At 45.7% G+C, this 11,247-nt stretch overlaps 1 non-coding gene across 1 annotated transcript; it reads left to right on the top strand.

The window, feature by feature from the left end:
* Positions 1–521: 521 nt before the first annotated feature.
* Positions 522–610, top strand: trnar-ucg (transfer RNA arginine (anticodon UCG)). Its single transcript is given in 2 exon segments — positions 522–558; positions 575–610. It is a non-coding gene; the product is annotated as a tRNA-Arg (tRNA).
* The last annotated feature ends 10,637 nt before the right edge of the window (positions 611–11,247 follow it).

The following is an 11,247-nucleotide window of genomic DNA, read 5'->3' as shown; positions in this document are numbered from 1 at the left end:
TGTTGAGGATTTTGTTTTCACAGAAATATCTTGTTAAATACAAATCTGATTCCAACATGTCAGTAACAGGACAGAATGGTAACCTTTTAAAAGGATGAAGCAACTATTTCAGTGTCTTCTCACTGTCCCCCTGAAGCCTGTGTGAAGGGGAATTACCAATAGTCTGTAATTTATTCCTTCCACACCGAGTTTGAGTTATTTGTCACGTGAAAGATTGCTGATCGGAGTGTTTTACTGTCAGTTACGGATGAGAAGTTGACAAAAATTGGCAAAATAAAGCTGTTCATAAAATAGCACCAGCAATTTGAGTCGGTAAAAGCAAAATTGTGTTTTAAAAGTTTATTTAAACCGCTACGGGAAAATAGATTTTTATGTACTTTTCCAGTCGATCACTTCTTTTCCAAAGTGAAATTGGCAGCTTTCACAAATTCAAATATTCTGCCAGGTTGACAGGTTCAACCAATGATTTTTTGTATTTTGTGCTTCGAGATTCTCTGATTGAATCATTCATGTAAGCTAATGGCTGTGTGGCCTAATGGATAAGGCGTCTGAATTCGGTGTATTTTATGATGTTATCAGAAGATTGCAGGTTCGAGTCCTGCCATGGTCATTTTGACCCAAAGGGATTTGGGGATTGAATCGGGGACTGAACAGATTGGAAACCCGACATGGACTTAATGGGGCGAATGGACTTCTCATGTGCTGTCACTGACTTTATGAGAAGAGGGTGACCAATCAGAAGTGGGCTGGGGTGACAGCGGGCTCAAACTGCAGGACTTCCAGGTCCCTGAATGACTGAGCTGAAACTCATCAGTTTCACTGCAGGAAACACCGTCTCGGGGGAAATAACATCACAAATAATTCCATTTGACTAATTATTCAATTATAAAACAATGGGCAGATGTGAAGGTGTGATGTTACTTTTCACTGTGAGGGGAGAATCCACCATCTGGATAAATCAGCAACTTTATAACATCGTCTGTACGTTTAGAAAAGAAACGATGAAAACTCTCCCCATAACCCTGGTGCGGTGGAAAGGCTCGATTCAGAGATTGGAATCTAACGAGAGCACAACATAAATCATTAACTGATATTTCCGGCATAAAACACACCCCAGCTCCCGTTCCCATGTCACTGCTGTCCCGATGAGGCGGTGGGTGACTCTGAAAAGAGACTTTGTTTTGTGTTTCTGCAGGAAAACCACAAAGCTCCTCCCAGGCAGTGAAACTCATCTTCCCAGACACTCCATACAAGATTGAAACAGAAAACACAAAGACAGTGAGAAAGTTCCAGAGAGTTACTGAGCATTAAAACCAATGAAATAAACCAATTCTAGAGAGATGTTGGTGCAGTTTTTTCAGAGCGATTGTGGGTGGCTCTTAAAAGAGCCGTTGTGTTTCGAGTGTTTTCACTACACGGTGGAGTTTTACTTGGAGTTGATGTACTTGGTCGCTCACTTTGTCCTTTCTCACATTCCGAGCGCTTTCTTGGGTGGAAATATTTATTCAGGCAGTTTCAACAGCTCAGAGCCGACATTGAGTCAGAAACCAGAAATGGGAGTACGGGACACAGACAAGGAATTTACGCTGGACCTTTAGAAATCTCACTGGTTATAGGCCTCAGTTAGAGCGTTGTGTCCAATTCCATGCTCCACACTTTAGCAGGAATGTCAAGGCCTCAGAGAGGGTGCAGAGGAGATTTACTGGAATGGTATCAGAAATGCAGGAATTCAGCTAATGTGGAAAGAATAGGGGTCTGGGGTGCGTGAAGCTGGGGTCCTTGTTCTTGGAGCAGAATGGCAGTTAATAGTTGTGTTCAACATTGTGAAGAGTTTTTATAAGAATAAAGAAGTTTGACTGCAATTAGACAGAGCCTTGGTGAGATCACACATTATGGGCGGCACAGTGGCGCAGTGGTTAGCACCGCAGCTTCACAGCTCCAGCAACCCGGGTTCAATTCTAGGTACTGCCTAGGTGGAGTTTGCAAGTTCTCCCTGTGTCTGTGTGGGTTTTCTCCAGGTGCTCCGGTTTCTTCCCACAAGCCAAAAGACTTGTTGGTAGGTAAATTGGCCATGATAAATTGTCCCTGGTTTAGGTAGGTGGGAGGGAAATATAGGGTCGGTGGGGATGTGGTAGGAATATGGGATTAGTGTAGGATTAGTATAAATGGGTGGTTGTTGGTCGGCGCAGACTCGGTGGGCCGAAGGGCCTTTTTCAGTGCTGTATTTCTCTGTGACTCTAGAGATGTGGATGATCGTTGGGTTTATCCAAGAGAGAGATCGATAGGTTTTTGGATACTAAGGGAATCAACGGATCTGTGCTAGTGTGGTAAGCTGGAGTTGATGTAGGAAATCAGCTGTGATCTTATTGAATGGCAGAGCTATTTCGATGGGCCGAATGGCCCACTCCTATTTTTTATTTTAAGTTCCATTCCTCTCAGGGAATATTTTATTTTCAAAAAGAGAAATACTGCTCACACTGGAAATCTGAATAATAACAGAAGATTCTGGAAACACTCAGCAGTTCCAGCAGTATCTGTGGAGAGAGGAAGGGAGGAGCAATGTTTCAGGTCTATAGAAGGGTCACAGAACTGGACCATTAACCCGAGCTTCTCTTCTCCACAGTTGTTTCCGGACTGGCTGAGTGTTTTCAGTATTTTAGGCTTTTTCTTTCTGTATTTCATCCATTTCCCATTTGACTATTTGCTGTGAAACTTTCAGCGTTGTGCTCAATTCTTTGTGTCGTTGTGTTTTCTTTATTTGAAGTAATGTAAATAGTATCCTGAAATGAATTTTCCAAATGATTGGGCAAATTGTTACAACCAGTTTTTGAGCAAGTTCTCCACAAACACGGTGAAGGATTCCTTCACATTTGCGAAGACCATACAGGACTTGCATATCGATAGCAATGTCGTGTCCATGTGTTCATTTGACATTGCTAGCCTATTCACCAATGTACCACTTCAGGAAGCCATAGATATTTGCACTGCAGTGCTATATCATGGTGATCTAGACCCGTCACCATTGCGTGAATCCGTATTCATTGAACTTATGAACTCGGCAACCTGCACAGTTGGGTTCAGTTTTATTGACACCATGTATCGCTGGTGTTGCCATGGGATCCCCTCTAGGCCCAGCTCTCACAAACATCTTTGTTGGATTCCATGACAAACCTGTTTTTAAGGGAATGACACCTAACCTCCGACCTCTTGCATATTTCCAATATGTAGATGATACGTTTGCTAAATTTGAATCCGCAGCTGCATGAAATAATTTCCTTGCACGTCTTCATGGGCTCCATCCTACACTCAAATTCATCTTTGGAATGGAGCTGTCAAATGATTCCCTTTCCTTGATGTACTAGTTGAGAAATCTGCTCAGGGGTTTTCTACCACGGTCTACCGCAAACCTACCTTCACTGGTCAATACACGCGTTGGGATTATTACAGTTCCACGCGCTATAAGATTGGTCTTATCGACAACCTCATAAATAGGGCTGAGCCATTTGCTCACCATGCAAGCTTGATGCTGAAATAGGGCGAATCAAAGACATCCTGCATTACAATGGCAACACTGATCAGATCATTTCTCACTGTATATCGCACAAACTTATAAACGGGCTGAAGCACGTCATTTTGAGCCCTGAAAAGTGCCCAGTCTCCCTCAAATTACCCTGGAAGGGTAAAATATCCCCAGTATGTGAGTAACAAGTGAAGCGAGCTGTTTCCTGCTGTTACTATGCAGGAGCAACAAGTGTGGTGTTCGCCACTAACGGGATGCTGCTGTCAAGCAAAAGAGACGTCCTGCCTATCACACAAATAAGTAACGTGATATATGAATTTCAATACCAGTGTGATGCTAGGTTTCTCGACCGTACATCCCAAAACTGGCGGATTGTATCAAATAACATGTCCCTTCCGCTGTTCGCAATGGGCCCTACCCAACCAACCCGTGCTTGCAAAACTCAAAACACAGTATCCAACATGAGATGTGATTCCACAATAGGACAACATTTGCTAAATAATTCTCAGTGTGCTAAGAATTGCACTGACAACCGATTTAAGACTGTCAGTAGGGCTTGCCGTGTGGTGCATTGGTGTGTCCTGTCAGCTGCATATATTAATACACAGGGCCCTGTTCTTTGCAGACAGAAAGAACATGCACACATGTTGTGCCAGTTTCAGCGAAACAAAATAAGTGACAGCCATTCACTGGCTCATTCCACAGGGCAATGCCTTGACCAATCAGAGTCAAGCTGCCTGGTTTAAATTTCAAACAAAGCTGGGCAGTTATCTGTCAGTTACCATAAACTGATGCATTCTGAATGGCAATGCCTCGACCAATCAGAGTTCACTTGCCAACCAATCAGCACTCTATTCTCATACAGAAGAAAGTTGTTGTTTTCCCTTAAATTGGTATTCTTGCGGATTGCCCTGCTGAGTGCAAGACGAAAACAACTGGCTTCCAAAGTTTGGACAACATGTCACTATTTTCACGAAATGATTACTTTTATTTTCAATATAAAAATATAAAGCAATATGAGTGTAACATTTACAGACAAATTCTATTACCTCACATTGCCTGATTCTTTCACACTGACAGACTATGTGAACTACTGTCCCGATTTTGCAGTTCTCACTTCCAGTCAGCAAATGTCAGCAATCTGTGATACAGTGCAGTTTACAGACCAGACCGTCAATCACAACATGCAATAATTGTTCAGCTTATGTTGGACTGGTGGGATTTAGAAATACTAAGAATTGAGATGAGCTGTTATTGTATTTAATTATTTGTTTCATGGGATGTGGACGTCGCCAGCCAGGCCAGCATTTATTGTCCATCCCTAATTGCCCATGAGAAGGTGGTGGTGAGCTTCCTTCTTGAACCATTGCAGTCCATGTGGGGTAGGTACACCCACAGTGCTATTAGGAAGGGAGTTCCAGGATTTTTACCCAGCTGCAGTGAAGGAAGGAATGGCGATATAGTTCCAAGTCAGGATGATGTGTCGCTTGGAGGAGAACTTTCAGGTTGTTGTATTCCCATGCATCTGCTGCCCTTGTCCGTCTAGGCAGTAGAGGATATAGATTTGGAAGGTGCTGCCTGAGTAGCCTTGGTGCATTGTTGCAGTGCATCTTGTAGATGGTACACACTGCTGTCAGTGGTGAAGGGAGTGAATGTTGTGGACGGCGTGCCAATCAAGCGTGTTGCTTTGTCCTGGATGGTGTCGAGCTTCTTGAATGTTGTTGGAGCTGCACCCATCCAGGCAAGTGGATAGTATTCCATCACACTCCAGACTTGTGCCTTGTAAATGGTGGACAGGCTTGGGGAGTCAGGAGGTGAGTTACTCACCGCATGATTCCTACCCTCTGACCAGCTCATGTAGTCACACTATTTATAAGGCTACTCCAGTTCAGTTTCTGGTCAATGGGAACCCCCAGGAAGTTGATAGTGGGGGATTCAGCGATCGTAATGCCGTTGAGTGTCAATGGGAGATCGTTAGATTCTCTCTTGTTCGAGATGGTCATTGCCTGGCACTTGTGTGGCGCGAATGTTACTTGCCACTTATCAGCCCAAGCCTGGATATTGTCCAGGTCTTGCTGCATTTCTACATGGACTGCTTCAGTATCTGAGGAGTCGCGAATGGTGCTAAATTTTGCAATCATCAGTGAACATCCCCACTTCTGACCTTATGATTGAAGGAAGGTCACTGATGAAGTAGTGAAGAAGGTTGGGACGAGGATACTACCCTGAGGAACTCCAGCAGTAATGTCCTGGAGCTGAGATGATTGACCTCCAACAATCACAACCATTTTCCTTAGTGCTAGGTACGATTCCAACCAGTGCAGAGTTTTCCTCTTGATTCCCATTGACTCCAGTTTTGCTCTGGCTCCTTGATGCCATACTCAGTCAAATGCTACCTTGATGTCAAGGGCAGACACTCTCACCTCACCTCTTGAGTTCAGCTCTTTTGTCCTTGTTTGAACCAAGGCTGTAATGAGGTCAGGAGCTGAATGGCCCTGGCGGAACCCAACTGAGCGTCACTGAACAGGTTATTGCAAAGCAAGTGCCACTTGATAGCACTGTCGATGACATCTTCCATCACTAAACTGATGATTGAGAGTAGAGTGATGCGGCAGCAATTGGCTGGGTTGGATGTGTCCTGCTTTTTGTGTACAGGACATACCTGGGCAACTTTCCACATTGCCGAGTAGATGCCATTGTTGTAGCTGTACTGGAACAGCTTGGCTAGGGGCGCGGCAAGTTCTGGAGCACAGGTCTTCAGTACTATTGCCGGAATATTGTCAGGGCCAATAGCCTTTGCTGTATCCAGTGCCTTCAGTCGTTTCTTGATATCACGTTGAGTGAATCGAATTGGCTGAAGACTGGCATCTGTGATGCTGGGGACTTCAGAAGGAGGCCGAGATGGATCATCAACCCAGCACTTCTGGCTGCAGATTGTTTCAAATTCTTCATCCTTATCTTTTGCACTGATGTGCTGGGCTCCCCCATCATTGAGGTTGGGGATATTTGTGGATCCACCTCCTCCTGTTGGTTGTTTAATTGTCCACCACCATTCATCATTGGATGTGGCAGGGTGTAGATCTGAACCGTTGGTTGTGGGATCACTTAGCCCTGTCTATTACATGCTGCTTCTGCTGCTTGGCATGAAAGTAGTCCTGGGCTGTAGCTTCATCAGGCTAATGCCTCATTTCAAGGTATGCCTGGTGCTACTCCTGGCATGCCCTCCTGCACTCTTCATTGAATTGGGGTTGGTCCCCAGCTTGTTGGTAATGTTAGAGTGGGGGAATATGCCGGGCCATGCGGTTATAGAATGTGGATGACTACAATTCTGCTGCTGCTAATGGTCCACAGCACCTCATGGATGCCCAGTTATACATTGCTAGATCTGTTCAAAATCTATCCCATTTAGCACAGTGGTAGTGGCACACAACACGATAGAGGGTATCCTCAATGTGAAGACAGGACTTCATCTCCACAAGGACTGTGCAGTGGTCACTCCTGCCAATACTGTCATGGACAGATGCAACTGCGGCAGGCAGATTGGTGAGGATGAGGTCAAGTATGTTTTTCCCTCTTGTTAGTTCCCTCACCACCTACTGCAGACCCAATCGAGCAGCTTTGTCCGTTAGGACTCGGCCAGCATGGTCAGTAGTGGTGCTACCGAGCCACTCATGGTGATCGACATTGAAATCCCCCAGCCAGACTACATTCTGTGCCCTTGCCACCCTCAGTGCTCCCTCCAAGTGGTGTTCATCAGTCTCTCGCTGTCTCTTATAATAAAAACAAGAAATGCTGGAACCACTCAGCAGGCCTGGCAGCATCTGTGGAAAGAGAAGAAGAGTTAATGTTTCGGGTCACTGACCCGAAACGTTAACTCTTCGTTCCGATGAAGGGTCACTGACCCAAAACGTTAACTCTGCTTCTCTTTCCACAGATGCTGCCAGACCTGCTGAGTGGTTCCAGCATTTCTTGTTTTTATTTCCGATTTCCAGCATCCGCAGTATTTTGCTTTTATTTCACTGTCTCTTGCTGGTTTGCTCAGTACCTTTTTCTGTCTGTTCATTTCTGGGTCCTGATGATATCTTCCTGGTTTTCTGTGTGTCTTTCTCTGTCTGTTCCTTTCTGGGTCCTGATAATATCTTCCTGGTTTTCTGTGTGTCTTTCTCTGCCTGCCTCATTGTCGATGCTGTTACTCTGTGTCCTTGTGTCATTGTGCAGTGAGGGTGAGTCCGTCAGCACGTGTGTTGCTGAGATTCTTGAGAAATCCGACTCCAATCCTATTTTTATATAAACATTGGGGAAATGAACATATTTCACTAACAGGCAGCTAAAATTGAAACCAGCAGTTAGCAGAGTGGCGCAGCGGAAGTGTGCTGGGCCCATAACCCAGAGGTCGATGGATTGAAACCATTCGCTGCTGTTTATGTTTGGTAGTAACACAAACAGTTCAATTTCACAACATCAAGTGGTTCCCCATAATAACAAGATGCACTCGATTGCAATCAGCTTTTTCCTTCTAGTGAACACATCAATCAGTAACAAATCACTTGTGCTCACACGAAGACAAACTGCAAACACGGACCAGCCGAGTCTCTCCCACTTTGTCAACCCCTTCCTGCAGAGTCTTCTCTCCACCACCAGATGGTGATTTTGGCCACAATAAAAGCAGGACAAATGGTCACAGTGAGGAGACGGTCAGTAACAGAAAATAAAACAATAACAGGGGAAACCTTTACACAACAACAGGGTACATCTTTACACAACAGAAAACATATTTACACAACAGGAAATACCGTTACACAACAGGGAGAACACAATCAAACAAATGCCTTGTTTCTCCATCTCAGTTTCGTTGTCTGTCTCTCTCTCTCTGTTCCTCACTTTTGCTTCCTCACAGTCTATTAGTTTTCTGTGTGTTTTTTTCTCTGCCCCGTTGTCGATGGCGTTACTCAGCGTGCTTGTAACATTGCGTAGCCAAGCTGAGCCTCCCAACACCTGTGTTATAGAACATAGAACAGTACAGCACAGTACAGGCCCTTCGGCCCACGATGTTGTGCCGAACCTTTAACCTACTCGAAGATCAAAACTACCTACATACCCTTCATTCTACTATCATCCATGTACCTATCCAAGAGACGCTTAAATGTCCCTAATGTATCTGCTTCTACTACCACCGCTGGCAGTGCATTCCACGCACCCACCACTCTCTGTGTAAAGAACCGACCTCTGACATCTCCCCGAAACCTTCCTCCATCACCTTAAAATTATGCCCCCTGGTGATAGCCCTTTCCACCCTGGGAAAAAGTCTCTGGCTATCCACTCTATCTATGCCTCTCATCATCTTGTACCCCTCTATCAAGTCACCTCTCATCCTTCTTCGTTCCAATGGGAAATGCCCTAGCACCCTCAACCTTTCTTCGTAAGACATGCCCTCCAGTCAGGGCAGCATCCTGATAAATCTCCTCTGCACCCTCTCTAAAGCTTCCACATCCTTCCTATAATGAGACGACCAGAACTGAACACAATATTCCAAGTGTGGTCTAACCAGGGCTTTATAGAGCTGCAGCATAACCTCGCGGCTCTTAAACTCAATCCCCCTGTTAATGAAAGCCAACACACCATACGCCTTCTTAACAACCCTATCAACTTGGGTGGAAACTTTGAGCGATCTTTGGACATGGACCCCAAGATCCCTCTGTTCCTCCACACTACCAAGAATCCTGTCTTTCAGCCTGTATTCTGCATTCAAATTCGACCATCCAAAATGAATCACTTCACACTTTTCCAGGTTGAACTCCATCTGCCACTTCTCAGCCCAGCTCTGCATCCTGTCAATGTCCCGTTGCAACCTACAACAGCCTTCCACACTATCCACAACTCCAGCAACCTTCGTGTCATCGGCAAACTTGCTAACCCAGAATTCCACTTCCTCATCCAAGTCATTTATAAAAATCACAAAGAGCAGAGGTCCCAGAACAGATCCCTGCGGAACACCACTGGTCACCGAGCTCCAGGCTGAATACTTTCCATCTACTACCACCCTCTGTCTTCTATGGGCCAGCCAATTCTGTATCCAGACAGCCAACTTTCCCTGTATCCCATGCCTCCTTACTTTCTGAATGAGCCTACCATGGGGAACCTTATCAAACGCCTTGCTGAAATCCATATACACCACATCCACTGCTCTTCCTTCATCAATGTGTTTTGTCACATCTTCAAAGAATTCAATAAGGCTTGTGAGGCATGACCTGCTCCTCACAAAGCCATGCTGACTGTCTCTAATCAAACTATGCATTTCCAACTAATCATAAATCCTGTCTCTCAGAATCCTCTCCAATAATTTGCCCACTACCGACATAAGACTGACTGGTCTATAATTCCCAGGGTTATCCCTCTTCCCTTTCTTGAACAAGGGAATAACATTTGCCACCCTCCAATCATCTGGTCCTACTCCAGTGGACAGTGAGGACGCAAAGATCATCGCCAAAGGCGCGGCAATCTCTTCCCTCGCTTCCCTTAATATCCTTGGGTATATCCCGTCTGGCCTCAGGGACTTATCTGTCCTCATGTCTTTCAAAATTTCCAGCACATCCTCCCTCTTAACATCAACCTGTTCGAGCATATCAGCCTGTTTCACGCTGTCCTCACAAACGACCAGGTCCCTCTCACTAGTGAATACTGAAGCAAAGTATTCATTTAGGACCTCCCCTACCTCCTCCGACTCCAGGCACAAGTTCCCTCCACTATCCCTGATCGGCCCTACCCTCACTCTGGCCATCCTCTTGTTCCTCACATAATTGTAGAACGCATTGGGATTTTCCTTAATCCGACCCGCCAAGACTTTTTCATGTCCCCTTCTAGCTCTCCTAAGTCCATTCTTCAGTTCCTTCCTGGCTACCTTGTAACCCTCTAGAGCCCTGTCTGATCCTTGCTTCCTCAACCTTAAGTAAGCTTCCTTCTTCCTCTTGACTAGCTGTTCCACATTTCTTGTCATCCAAGGTTCCTTCACCCTACCATCCCTTCCGTGCCTCATCAGGACAAACCTATCCAGCAGTCGCAGCAAGTGCTCCCGAAACAACCTCCACATTTCTGTCGTGCATTTCCCTGAGAACATCTGTTCCTAATTTATGCACCCCAGTTCCTGCATAATAGCATTGTAATTCCCCCTCCCCCAATTAAATATTTTCCCATCCCGTCTGCTCCTGTCCCTCTCCATGACGATAGTAAATGTCCGGGAGTTGTGATCACTATCACCAAAATGTTCTCCCGCCGAGAGATCTGCCACCTGGCCTGGTTCGTTGCCAAGCACCAAATCCAACATCGCCTCCCCTCTAGTCGGCTTATCCTTCGTGGAGCAGTTTCTGCGGCAAAACACCTTTGACCACCGGTCCATCAGGCAGTGGTCTGCACGGAATGTCCTCAAGGCCCTACGGGAAAAGGAAACGGTGGATCCTGTCGGATGGTTCCCCGAGCAGACCGTCAAAGTCATTTGGCGGAATGCCTCATCACCAGAACTTTCAAACAAGCACCAAGACATAGCTTAGCTGGTGGTGAGAAGGGCCCTCCCCGTCAGATCCTTCATGCACACCCGAAGTCTCGCCCCCTCCGCACAGTGCCCCCGCGTTGGCTGTGGTGGGGAAGAGACGGTCGCCCACCTCCTCCTGGAATGTGCCTTTGCAAAGCAGGTGTGGAAAGAGATGCAGTGGTTTTTGTCAAGGTTCATCCCA

This window comes from Heterodontus francisci, unplaced genomic scaffold (assembly GCF_036365525.1).
Source record: "Heterodontus francisci isolate sHetFra1 unplaced genomic scaffold, sHetFra1.hap1 HAP1_SCAFFOLD_86, whole genome shotgun sequence".
Classification (NCBI taxonomy): domain Eukaryota; kingdom Metazoa; phylum Chordata; class Chondrichthyes; order Heterodontiformes; family Heterodontidae; genus Heterodontus; species Heterodontus francisci.
The sequence above is the reverse complement of the archived record's forward strand: the minus strand, read 5'-3'. Positions and strand labels throughout refer to the sequence as shown.